The sequence below is a fragment of the Gigantopelta aegis genome, unplaced genomic scaffold, assembly GCF_016097555.1.
Source record: "Gigantopelta aegis isolate Gae_Host unplaced genomic scaffold, Gae_host_genome ctg2316_pilon_pilon:::debris, whole genome shotgun sequence".
Classification (NCBI taxonomy): domain Eukaryota; kingdom Metazoa; phylum Mollusca; class Gastropoda; order Neomphalida; family Peltospiridae; genus Gigantopelta; species Gigantopelta aegis.
The window spans coordinates 59,222-73,805 of NW_024532896.1; the positions used below are offsets into that span (position 1 = coordinate 59,222).

Below are 14,584 nucleotides of genomic sequence, written 5' to 3' on the forward strand. Positions count from 1 at the left end.
TGTATAATACACTAAAATATTAGTAGGGGACTAGAACTAGTGTCCTCAATATAGAGGTTGTATAATACACTAAAGTATTAGTATGAGACTAGTACAAGTGACCTCAATATAGAGGTTGTATAATAGACTAAAGTATTTAGTATGGGACTAGTAAAGTGTCCTCAATATAGAGGTTGTATAATACACTAAAGTATTAGTATGGGACTAGAACAAGTGTCCTCAATATAGAGGTTGTATAATACGCTAAAGTATTAGTATGGGACTAGAACAAGTGTCCTCAATATAGAGGTTGTATAATACACTAAAGTATAGTATGGGACTAGAACAAGTGTCCTCAATATAGTAGGTTGTATAATACACTAAAGTATTAGTATAGGGCTATAATTAACAAGTGTTCATTATACTTCAAACTTTACAATTAGTAAGAATACCTCATAATAAAATGTCCTTAAGTGTCTACTATGGATAGACTCTATTGTAATTTGATCACAATCAGATAATCCTCATATATCATATCAACAGGTGGTAATGTACAGTCAAGAACTTCAATTACTTCACTGGCTAGTGGTCATGATGTTGAAGAAGAAGGAGTTTGTCGTCTTGAGCATCAACTCTCACAAGTTCAAAGAAAATCGTAAAGAGATTGAAAGATTAAGAGAAGTTATGGCGGATCATTTTGCTAACCAGGTGGCCAGTCAATGTCATTATACAATAACTTTGTAGGTTGTGAAAAAACTAAAGTCACTTTATACTAATACATGAACAATATATGTGTGTGGTCAATTACTTTATTTCATATTATTATAAATTAGAAAACATGTTATACTAAAAATAAAAAAAAACCTGAAAAACCAATATGTTTCCTTAATTTTAGATAAGCCCGCGCATGCGCAATCGTCAAGTAAGTTTTCAATGGGGAAGATGTGGTTTTTTTTTTTATCCTATTATATGGCTACTAGCCATGTCAAAAGCCTTCAATCTTCTTTCACGAATTCTTCGTGATATCTTCTATCTTCCACGTAAGTAATATGATATCAATACGCCAGTTATTGCCTGTAAATCTTACGTTTTTGAGTCATAATTACACACAATGTATTCATCTTAGACATTACACGTGGTTAATAACGAATTGATAGCTTTGTTTACTATTTTAATTAGTATTACCTACATTTTTTTTGTACAACCCTCTTTGACGTAATCCCGGAAATTGAACGACTGTATATGTTAATGGTATGCGTTTATATTACTAAGTAAACTGTATCTATGCCCTGTATTGCTGCATGGTTCGCGTAATTTGTTATTCTTTCTCTCCCACATGTTAGTTTTAGTAGTATGGCACATTAAAGCTAGATCATAACATGTACCATTCAATATGCATACAAGTTATTGTTAGTATTGCAATATAAAGCTTCTCTATGTGTGTAGACTAAAGTCCCTCTTAAAACTATACCACTATAGTCTTATGACGATATGAATAGTGTATATATAATAAATATGTTGAGTTAAACAATTATCTTTTGTACTGGAACACTGAAGCTATTAAAAATATTGTATTATTACAGTTAGTCATAATATAATACATTGTTTACACACAATACATACACACACCATATTTGTTATAATATTAATAATATAAATTAGTTCTAATTCCATACTAATAATTGTATTAAACAACCTTTATATCAATGATGTTGATGTCAAATCATTCTTAACAAGATATCCTGCACATTTCAGAGTTTAAAATTCTGTATTTGTATTTTTATTACGGCTGTTTCTTTTCTTTACTAGTTCCTTCACGTGCTGATTTAGGTGACAGACCAATCTTGCGTATCTTCAAAGTCATTCTTCTCATTGCAACATATCGTGACACACACACCAGTATATCAATACTCTTTGTAGCTATTGTTGGTCTAGTCTCCTCTCTTGTCCGTTATGAACTCATACAAAACACTCAGTACAGATAACTACACCCACGTCCTCTACTTTATCATATGGATCTGTGTTCTTATTTCCTCTATTAGCTGTTGTTGGCTCTATGTACATATATTTGTCCTTATGATAAAAATCTATCGACCTGTTTGGCAGCAAAGTGTAACTCAACAAGGACTTTCTAGAACATTAACAAAACTACTTGTGTGTGCTATATTAGCACTTATTGCCGTCTTTAAACTTCATAGTGATATGTCATTATGGAGAGAGAGACAATACAAGAATTAAAACTGCCTGCATTGTGGTTTTATTACTTGTTATGGTTTTTTCGATTACTCCAGCGATCTTTGGCATGTAAGTAACCATTGTAGGTTGTTGTAAGTTTCTAATATCCCTAGCAATTAACAATGATAGTACTAGTAATATTAACAATTCTAGTATTAGTAAAAACAATAATATTATTAACAATTCTAGTATTAGTAATTAACAACAGTGTAGTACTAATAATTAACAATACTAGTATCATGAACAACTGTTATTATTTATTAATTGGAATGCTAGAAATTTGAACATAATGTACTACACTAAATAACATAGTACATTATATTAATATTAGTTCACTATATTTGATTAGAGCAATATAAATTATGTATTATCTATATATCTAATATATTGTATCAATACTATTGTATGTAATAAAGTTGTATACTGAATTTAGTGTTAATTGTTTACAAATTTTTTGTTAATGTCCTTTCCTTCTCTAGGTTGTTTCATCACTCTAGTATTACCAGTTACACAAACCTGGTTAATACATACACCTCATGAAGTTAAGGGGCTACTAGTTCAGTTGGTTCCTTGGCAAATATTCCATACCTTTCAACGTATCTTACTTCGTCTCACTCTGGTATCAGTTGCTGAGTACTGGTCTGTGTATGGTGGTATATGGTTTATTTTGAGTTGGTGTTTCAAGTTATGGCCACTCTTTCTTGCATTTACAGTTGCTAATACATACATATTTCCTATTCTTTATACGCCAAAAGATGATGAAAAAAAAGACACAGAAAGAGACTGAAACCAAAACCAATGGAAATGAGAATGAGGATGAAAACAAGAATGAGGATGACAATGAGGCTAGTGATAGCGAGAATAACCACACCAAAAATAATGGTCACTGGATTGACTAAACCCATAGTTGAATATCCTGAAAAAGCAGAGCTGGTCAATGCAAATGTTTTTGAAAAGATATAACTATTTCTTACATCCATTACAGGGCAATCCCACTCGCCACACATCACAAAGAGCTCAACTAGACACATTGTATAACACTCAACCATATGAAGTACAAGATGTAGTCCAAGTGACACCAGAAATCATTTTGAATGAAGAACCTGCAGTAAATCTTGAGGGGGAGTTACTTGCTCAACTAGAATCAGACACTGATAAAGCTGAAGATGAAATCGATGAGATTCCATTTATAGAGTCACTATTAACCTGAGAAAGATTTGCCCATTGATACACATTCAACTCAAGACAGTCCACTTGCTAGTGATGAATATAATCAAATGGCCATAGAAGTGCTACCTACAGAATCTATCATAGTGGTTTAAGACGTAGACAGAATATCAGATCTCAAATAATTGATGAAGAGGAAAGAAATCTTTCTTCAACTGAGCTTCCAGTTTTACAGGAATACCAAATGGAGGCTGTTGATGTAGAACAGGGAAGTAGTAGACAACCAAAGCAGTATATTATTGGTAGTAGTGGTGATACAAGTGTTTAATAAATGATCCCATGATCCATTAAATTCAGAGTCTTGTTTGGTTTAGGGGAAAATTAGGGAAATTAACTTTTTTCAATTCAATTCAATCACTCTTTCACTTAATTCAATACACCACTCCCAATAAAAATTTGTATAATAACCTCCTCTTTTTTGTTTATATTAGTGTACTTTAACTTTTATAAAAACAGTAATTATTATACAGATGAAAAAATAAGTGAACAAACTTGTAGTGTACTACTAAGAAACATGAAGTGATTTTAATAAAGCAGCTATAACATTACTAAAATTTTAATTCTTAATTTAAATTTGACTACTAGTTTTCATAATTTTATTTACAGAAACAGTTGCTTTATTTATAGTTGGTCGCTTGAGTTTTCGTACTGGAGTGTTACTAGTTGCCATAGAAACTGCCAGAGGAGTAATGATTGGAGCAGGTAATGATGTTTTTTTAGCGGAGGTGAGGAGACTGTAATTAAAGTATCTTGACTTGATTTTCTAAAAACAAAAATAACTTAAAAGATTGCAAAAATGATATATGTCTGTTAATTATATGTATTAACATGTAAACATGTAGTCACATGATAAAGTAAGCTTATGTGTGCAGAAATGTCAATGTGTTATAATTGTTGTGACAAAAGAGTGTGACTGGAGAGTTAAAAATTGTAGCCGTGTCAGACAATTATAAATGCATGCAAGACACATGGTTTGTTTTTTATATAACATTATTTAAATTTTCAAACATTCCATGATTTGAAATTTTATCTATCGTAATCTACCAGATATGGCACTTTATTTGTTTTTTTTATAAAACTATTCTATTCTTATCTATTCTTATCATTAACAATGTCTCTTTATTACTTTATCTTGATCGATCTACTGTTTATTTTTTGTTGATTAAAGATTTTCTATAAAAGCCTCAACTCTTAGTTAAGTCCTCCAGTAAGGTCACCACCAGTCAAACTTGTCTCAACTACACTATTATAACCTTAGTTACAAAGATGGGACCTATGTTATGAGAGAAAGACAAGAAAATTACCTTTTTCTTGTCTGTGGTAATTTAGAACTGGATATATCAGAACTCTTTTCTTGTTTTTCCATGTCCACCATCTTCTCAGGTTCCCATTCCATTACTTCCCAATCACAGACTTTTTGTTATTTACTGACAAGTTCTGATGACTCCTGTGATGTCTATTGTATTGATTATGTGGGTGTCTCTGAGGTCGTGGAAGGACATGTTTCCAAAACAGGTTTATTAATGTTTCACGACTTTGTGATCCATCTTCACATACTGGTAAGGGTACCTTTCTTGCAGTCAACATATTAACTAGCTCTTGTGTGGCAAGCATTTCTGGATGTTGCAAAGCATCCAGTTGTTGGTGAGTTCTTCTATCTTCACATGCACTTTCTAACTCTAAATTTGATCTTAAAATAGATTTTGATACATCCTGCAACTCAAGGTCCATATTTTTCTACAATAACAATCTTTTCCTTCTTCCGAGGTTTGCCCCACTCCCTTTTCTGCTATGTTTAGTCTGAGACGCCATGTTTAATTTTTGGAAGTGATAGATTGCGCATGCGTGAACTTGAAAGCACATGTCTAGGGTAGTGGAAAATGGGTTTTCAAGAGGTAAGTCCGTTTATGAAGTTTTATATATTTTAACTTAGATGATATTGTGAACAATAAATTGAGTTTTATAAGTTGATTAAAATGTAATACGTATTTCTATTTATTAATAGTTAGTTATTATTGATGGTAAAGGGGTCATCTACTAGGTCGACTGGCATCTATAGTAGCAAAGCAGTTATTAAATGGTAAGTGTCGTTATTAATATGAAACTATGTAGTTTAGTGTAATGAAATGGCAACCATGTTATATGAATATTTATCATCTTGTTACAGGTCAGAAAATTGTCATAGTTCGTTGTGAAAATATTAATATAGCGGTAGTTTCTATAGAAACAAATGTGAGTCTTTGTATGTAACTGTTGTTGCTCTCATGTTGGCCACACTTTTCCCTTTAGTTAAATCCTCAAGTTTCTTCGTTTGAGATGTAATGTAAAGCCATCTCGTGGACCCATCCATTTCAGAGCTCCTGGTAAATATTTTGGCGGACAGTGAGGGGTATGTTGCCACATAAAACAAAGAGAGGTGCAGCTGCTTTAGGAAGGCTTGAGGTATGTAATTAGGCAGTGGTCTGGTGATGATATTGATTTTATTAGGTGTATGAAGGCATTCCCCCGAAATACTTCAAGAAAAAGAGAGTAGTTGTACCTCAAGCTTTGAGGGTTCTTCGACTTAAACCAGGCAGAAAAGTAAATAACTCTTTTCTTAATTAATCTATTGTTTTGATTCTCTTTCTTTAAGTTTTGTGACTTAGGGCGATTATCGCATGAGGTTGGCTGGAAATACAAGGTAATGTTTATAATGTGATAATAGCATGTTTGTTACATGATACGAGGTAGAGTCACATGCTTAGCTGGTTTTGTGCTTTGCGTGTGTGCTAATTCCTCGTGGATAGCGATTGTGTTTTAAATCTATTCACTCCTCTGGTATTGTAACTGGTTACTGAGGAAACACCTTTGACACAACATTGTTGTATATTTTAGTAATGTATGCCTGTTTTAGTAAACCACCACCTAATTCTCTCTAGTGTTTGAATTTAGTAAACCACACCCACTTCTTCTGGTAATTATGTTAAGGTGTTTTTACCAATGTTATTATATTATTGTGTTGTTGTGTAAAAATTACTTAAAAGTACTCTACATGAGTAACAAATCACATTCATTACAAAGGTCACAGTGAAACACATATGATGTACCAGGTGGTCATACATTATTTTGTGTGCTGTGTGTTACGTTTTTATTCTAACTTACTGCATACAACTTTCAAGAGCAACATATGAATTAAACTGTATCTTTAAACTGTTGACATAGCAACCAGTGAATCTTGTTATCTCTACACTAAGAGATGAGTATGACCGACTATGCTCAAACCTTCTCACTAGCTTCCTTCTCTACTTATATTTCTAGCATTCTATATATTAGTCTTCCACAGACAACAGCTGGTAACTATACAGTTTTATTAGTTCTAGTTAGTGTTTATGAAGTTAGTATTTTCAAATTAATTACAGGATAATTGTGTTATTGAATTCTTTTGGTTTTATTTAATCTTGTGAATCATTTATCGTAACATTTGATAGCTTTGTTGTCCATAGCAACTATCTGGTTTTTGTCTCTTTAGGATGTAATGGAAAGGTTGGAACAGAAACGAATAGCTAAATCTAAGGTTTATTATCAAAGGAAAAAACAATTGTTGGTAAGACTATTGTACTATATATAGTAACACTGCTAAAAATAGAAATCAGCTATGTCTAGTATTGTCTACTAAATTTCTATAAATAGTAACTATTACTATAAATAGCTGTGCTAATAATATAATGTGTGTTATTTTCATAGCGTTTAATGAAGCAAGCACGTGAAGATGCTCTTCCAAAAATAACAAAGATTAACAAAACAATTAGCATCAATGGGATATGTTCAATGAGCTGGAAGGCAACTGTCTCAACTGATTCAATGATTTATATGGCAATGTATAGTATAATACATGTTGACAATATATGAGATTTTATGAAAACAAATAAATGTATTGAGAATGTTCGAGTCATAAAGAGGTGTGATGACCTCTAAGTTTACACTATGATGTGTGATATGCTATTGTGGGTGACAGAGTTGATTATCTATGCTACAATCTAGAGTAGATAACCAATTGTAGGCAATCCTTCACTTCTTTAAGAGGATGATAATATAAATGGTCATCATGTTTCCAGGGACTATATAACAATCCTGTAATGGCTGACATTAGACAAGAGGATGTCCCTATAATTATAATTATGAGTAGTTAACACTGGTTATAGTTTAGTACAATTTGTTAAAATAAATGACCTGGTCAATGATATCATAATAAAAAGACGAAGGGGTATTGTGTCAGTATGTGTGGTGCATGTGGTGTGTGTGTGTGTGTGTGTGTTTCCATGACCACTTTATGTCCTTGTTTCTTGTTTATGTTTCGGAGTTTGTATCCAAATACTTTTTTTGTCTTCTTTGGTCCTTTTGTCTGAAAATCTCTCCAACTATTAACTCTTTCAATACGAGTAGCCTATCAATACAAAAGATACTTCAAAAAGAAAGTAAATTGGTCTTCTGCCTTCCATTATTCTTCGTATTCTTTTGCTCTTTTTATTTTATCAAGTTCCTCTTTTCTAACTCTTTTTCTGCCTCTTCCTTTTAAAGAAATATAAGATATCGGAGTTATTAATTACTTTAGAATTAATGTCTCCTCAATATGAGCATATTTAAGAAGACATTGTACAGGTATATATATATATATATGATAAAAATACTCTCATTAGAAATATATATTCCATTAACTATGATATTCAAATAGTATCCTTATTAAGTAAACAGATTGTACCAGGTGTTACTACAATGTCCTTTATACTGTGGTAAAAATTCTATTAAGATACTGTCACTGAAATAAACAGCTGTCTTGTTGGACATTAACACTGTAGTTCTCACTTTTCTTGAGTCTCCCTCTCCTCTAGTTGTTCCTTTCCTGATTTGGGAGTCGGCAAATAATTTAGTCATGGCTTTTTTATCAGTCTTTTTTCGTAATAAAAGATGTACGTAGCAGTGTTTGTTATTTAGTTCATGCACTTACCAATTCTGGGTCTCTGTCTTCCTCTATTAGATCTTCACCTTTCTTTTTTTGCAGCAGCTCTCTTTTCTTTAAGCTGAAAAAATAAAAATGCTATCCTAAGTCACTATGGTAACTACTGATGTTTACTAGTTTAGAGCTTACTAATAGTAGCTATCCTAGGTCACTGTGGTAAGTACTGATGTTTACTAGTCTAGAGCTACTAATGGTAGCTATCCTAGGTCACTGTGGTAAAGTACTGATGTTTTACTAGTTTAGAGCTTAATAATGGTAGCTATCGTAGGTACTGTAGAAGTACGATGTTCACTAGTCTAGAACTTTAGCTATCCAAGGTCATTGTGGGAAGTACTGATGTTCACTAGTCTTGAGCTTACTAATGGTAAGCTATCCTAGGTCACTGTGGTAAGTACTGACTGTTTATAGTCTAGAGCTTTACTAATGGTAGCTATCCTAGGTCACCCGTGGTAAGTAATGATGTTTACTAGTCTAGAGCTTACTAATGCTATCCTAACCTCAATAGGTACTACAAGTTACATATGGTAGTCATAGATAAGGTGATAATATACTACCTTCTTCTGTTGTTGCAACAGCTTCCTCATAGATACCTTAAATATTCTACTTGTTCTGGATCTTCCAACTTCGTGTATCATTGTTTACAGCTGAAAAAAAGAATATCAACTATAATTAATAAATTAATAAATTAATAATTAGTTTATAGGCAGTAAAAATGTTCCTAACAGACGGCTGTCTACATATTAATGTAATGGGTATTTATTGAAATAATTTTATTAAAATTAAATGATTATTACTTAATGAGGTCATATATTGTAATAAATGAATTCCTTAACTGATATCTGATTACATAAAAAGTAAACATTCTCATAACACCATGGATGGATGGATGGATGGATGGAGGATGGATCAAACTAGATCAATAGGTAAGTGAATGATGGATAGATAGGAAGATAAAAAAATGGATCAAAGATTTAATATGTGAACAAGTAAGTGGAGGAAGAGAGAGAGAGAGAGAGAAAAGAGACCTTCAAATGCAGACTGAGCTCGATCCCTGTCTTCATCATTTTGTTCTGGATGAACAAGGAATGACAACTATAACAATTTAAACAAAATTAACACAAAGTGATAACAATATTAATAATATCAATATTAATAATGATAATAATGTTAGATTACTAACTTTACGATAAGCCTTCCTTATCTGTCAGGAGGTGTGTCCGGATCAATCATTAAAACCTAATAATAGTAAGTAATAATTGGGACAGCTGTCTTCTCTAGTTACTAAAAAATACACATTACATGTTACTATAATTAGAACACAGGTTTTGAGCTAGTCTAATATATATTAATATAATTAATTAAAGGGGCTACCTCATAGGGATTAAGGTTGGCATATTTTGACATTTTCTTAACAGCGATCTATCTGTTGAGCACCTGTCAATACTGAGTCTCTTTTTTCGATGGTTTTTCACCTACAAAATAATGAACATTAAAATAATGAGATTTTAGAGAAACATAAAAAAAGTATTTGTAGAAAAATTTAAAAAGTATGAATTGTGAGATTTCTGAATAAATACTCATTCAAAAATTCTTAAACGCCTCAGGCTCGCTTTCTCACCCCAGTAGCCCATTTTAATTCACATGAGCATGAAATATTGTAAACAGCTGATTCATATCATTTGTAACAAAAGCGTCAGTATGGCTACTTCGAGGAATTTCTGCTGATAGGAGTAGTATAACACAGCTATAGGGTGTATTGATTGTGAGAAACAACCTACAATAATAGATGTTCGAACTCAGTTGGAGCTAAGTGAAAATTGTAGTGTATCGTGTAGCTTGCTATCCTATCAACTATTGTGTATGAATATTAGCTGTAAAGAATGGCAGGTTTTGTTTGGAGGCAGTGTACTGAAAACTACAGCTGTTGTATTATTGTTTGCACTTTATAAGTGAGATGTATGCCAGTCGTGAACAATAGAGTAGATGTATATATTAAACAAGAAGATTTGGAAGTATACTTCACAGATATTCTTTAAGTGACACCATTGCATGCAGGTCAGTCTGTGTTCCTTTTAAGTAAATCAATTGTCTCCATACTTTGGGTTTTTACTTTTGTGTTTTTTTTTAAATTTATTTTACTCTGTCTTTATTGTTGTTGACTTTTCTCGTTTATATCAACATAGTTGATACATGAGTGATTTCAATAGAATGTTTTATATGTTACTAACAGCCTTGCCTTATATATGTGAAATTTTGAGGAGTAAGTGTGTATTAATGTAAACTTCTAGTATGACTTTAGTCGAGTTAAAAGTTTAATTGCTGTTAGGTCAGTCATCAAGTGTTGTTATAAGGACAATGAGACGACACTGTCAAAATATTTGTCATTTTCAAACTGCGTGTGAGAATTACCTATTAGCAAAATATTTTTTAAACAAGCAAGTAAATTATAACAATAGTACTGAAAAAATAAGTCATTAAATATTATTTTAATAACATTTTTTTATCTTATGACAGATATTAGAATTTAACACTAACTAATGTTTAGTTATGTATATTTTGTGGTTTAGATAGTCACCTATTTTACTCTGAGTTGGTAGTCATGAATTTTATTGGCAGGCAACTTAAATGTAAACATCACATCGATCACTGATAAACTTATCACTCAGTCGTGCACAGCCTTGTCTGTTTCTTCCAATGCTTTTCTTTTATTTGTCTGTTTGTCTAACTACTTACAATACTCAGTTAATTATAACAGACAAAATTGAACCTGTAATAGTAAGGGAGACCAAAGCAATTGGACTGTATGACTGTATGACTGTGATTTATGTTTTGTTATTAGTGTATGCTTCCATGTCTACTCTTAGCCATTCATTCAACCATCAAGTTAAAGTCAAAACAATAAATGCTTCAGGCTATGCTCTTCCAAGGGACATAAACCTGCTTTCTCTGCTGAGCCATTTATTTAAGAACTATAGATAACCTCATATATTGTTAGGAACAACGACTTATAAATTAACTTATATCTTGACATCAAAGGAACTCTATCCATATGACAGTCTTATAACACCTTCATTTAACAACTATATAGAGAGACCAATTGATCTTTAGACTCCATGGCTTCTTCTATTTAGCTCAGTCTCCAAGTATGCCTTGAGGACCATTGAAGATTTATTTATCTCCTTAAATTTGCTAACGATTTCTCTTGTATTTTTTTGACACATCTGCTTGGAATTGTTAACAAAGATATTCCTTTATTGTCAAATTATTCTACTCTGAACTCAAGCTAACCATTTATTCACTTACAATATTATTTGCTCACTGACTAACTATTATATATGAAATACATTCACCCACTAAATATGTACACTCACTCACTTATTGACCATGTAGAAATTATATTCACCCACTGATTAGGTACATTAGCCCACTAACTATGTACATTAGCCCACTAACTATGTAGAGAAGTACAGTTGCTACTTAGTACTCACTCAATAGTGATTCCATGACTTCAAAGTAACTGATTACTTTCTCTAACTAACAATCTTTGTTTATGATATCACTGTTTGTGTTAAAGGTCAAAATTAAATTAAATTGCCGTTAAGTGATTACTGTTAACCTCTTCTGATTTCAGTGTTTTGTAATGAGTATTGTCCATGATTGTTAGATTGTAAATTAAAGGCTACGATTTACAAATAATAATGTTTATGTCTATGAATATGTAATGAGTATTGTTTTTAATACACATCATCTTGTTAACAAGTATTGTTTTGTTGTACAAGAAACTATTGTTCTTAATACAAGCCTTGTTTTTGTGGTCTATGAATATGTAATAAGCGTTGTTTTCTAATACATATCTTGTTAACAAAGCATTGTTTGGTCGTGCAAGAAACTAGTTTCTTAATACAAGTCTTTAATTTGTGGGTCTATGAATACATAATTAGCATGTATGAAATGACTATGATATCCTCATCACACATGTTTCAATTTGTTATCTGAGCAGATGTTGTTATCAGATAGTGTGACAATTGCTATCTATTATTATATCTCTTAACAATCTTAATAGTCCCCTAACACTACAGCCTCAAACTAAAAACATCCTATTATCTAATATAGCACAGGTTTGATCAAGTCTAATTTCCTATTATAGTAAAAAATGTCACTGTTTATATAGGTAATAATAGCTGTGTAGGTGAGTTAGATATTGAAGAATACTTATAAAATCAAATATACTACTAATCTCCATGTGTCACCAAATGAGAAGCTCCAGTCTGTCTACTAGATATCTTAGGACTTCCACACATTTTAAATGTACCTGTTGTACATGTGTATACATCACATGCATGTACAAAGAAGTATGTTTTATTAGTCTAAATTAATACAAACTGTTGTCATTTAGACTAGTACCTGTTACTATAGCATATTCTTACTAAATAAAATCATTGTTATATCTACTTTATATAGTATTTTATATGTGAATGTACTATGTATTGTGTCAATGATTATCTATCTGGTTAGCAATAGTTGTACTCATTAGATATAATACATTTACAAGGAAATAACTTATCATTATCCACAAAACATGCAATACAATAGAGATCTCGTAATAAAGTTGTAATAATAATCATAATTATATGGGGACCTGAATTTTGTTCTTCAAAGCTGTTACAAATTGAGTCATTTAGTTCTGTCAATAATTCTATAGAAATCCACTAGATTGAATGACAATATTATAATATAAAGTATTGTGTGTTAAGTTGTAGGTTAAATTTCTCATGAATATTATTGTATTGTCTCTGTAGAGCATTCTGTGTTACCCACACATATTTCAATAGATATATTCATCCATCCATTCATATGACAGCCACCATCCATTCACATTGCATGTGACCCATCCATCCATTGACCCATCCATTCATCATCATTACATCATCCATTCATTCTAGACCATCCATCCATTCACCCATTCATCCATCCATTCATATGACCATCCATCCATTACTACATTTATTCATCCATTATACATACCACTGATCTATTCTTTCTTCCTCTAGGTTCTAAAGCATATATCATACAAAATACCACCAGTTCAGTGTTATCTGATCGTCGTCTTTTACTTAGTGCAACAGGCAAGCCTCTGCAAGCCTTTCCATACACTGTAGACAGTGTGACAATAACATGGACAACTGTTGATATAGAGGTAAGAGAAAGACTGAAATAGGACACTTATGACCTCTTTTAAGTCAACATCAGTGCTTACCAAACTGGCATAGGAGTAGTAGGTTCTACTAGTGAACATCAGTACTTACCACAGTAACGCTAGGATAGGATAGCTACCATTAGTAAAGATCTAAACTAGGAAACATAGTACTTACTACATGACCTAGGATACTTACCATTAGTAAGCTCTAGACTAGTGAGCATCAGTACTTACCAGTGACCTAGGAAGATACTACTAGTAAGCTCTAGACTAGTGAACATCAGTACTTACTACAATGACCTAGGATACATACGTCATATGCTAGTAAACATTTGTAAACATTACTAAGTTAGTTATAAATAGTTAACTATAGACGAAAGACAAGACACTTTAATACTACACTAATTATCAAGCTATTGGCATCATGCTAATGGTATGCTACATACTAATAATGATTAAGAGAACCGATAACATTTCCCCTATATACATTTACATGTATGTACATGTATATAAAGGGTAACTTTATTCATCATCACCGTGCTACTTAGTTGACCCTTTATGACCTTTATTTTCATTTTTACTATCAATTTCTCATCATATTACTTCAATGCTGAGACATTTGGACAGATAGCACCATGTATGGTTTTATTAGACAGACAGACAGATGAACAGTAGATAATCAATAACTCTCCAATGGGCTAATGTAATTATTAAGTACAGCCATAACATTTCACACAAACATATATCTCCTTGTAACACCATACGTACAGAAAAAATATATAAATTAATACCAATTAATCATATTGTCTCAATAGTACATTATAATAACATTACTACATCATACCACTTTTGATGATAGCAATAATAACTCCCATTTGTATAGTGATCTCACTGGCTCAAGTCACCAATTGTCATTTAAGTCTGTGTTACTAGCAATATAACATGTTTAC

General features: G+C 32.0%; 1 pseudogene; it reads left to right on the forward strand.

Moving 5' to 3' along the window:
- Positions 1 to 573: 573 nt before the first annotated feature.
- LOC121391400 lies at positions 574 to 7,260 on the forward strand (annotated as a pseudogene).
- The last annotated feature ends 7,324 nt before the right edge of the window (positions 7,261 to 14,584 follow it).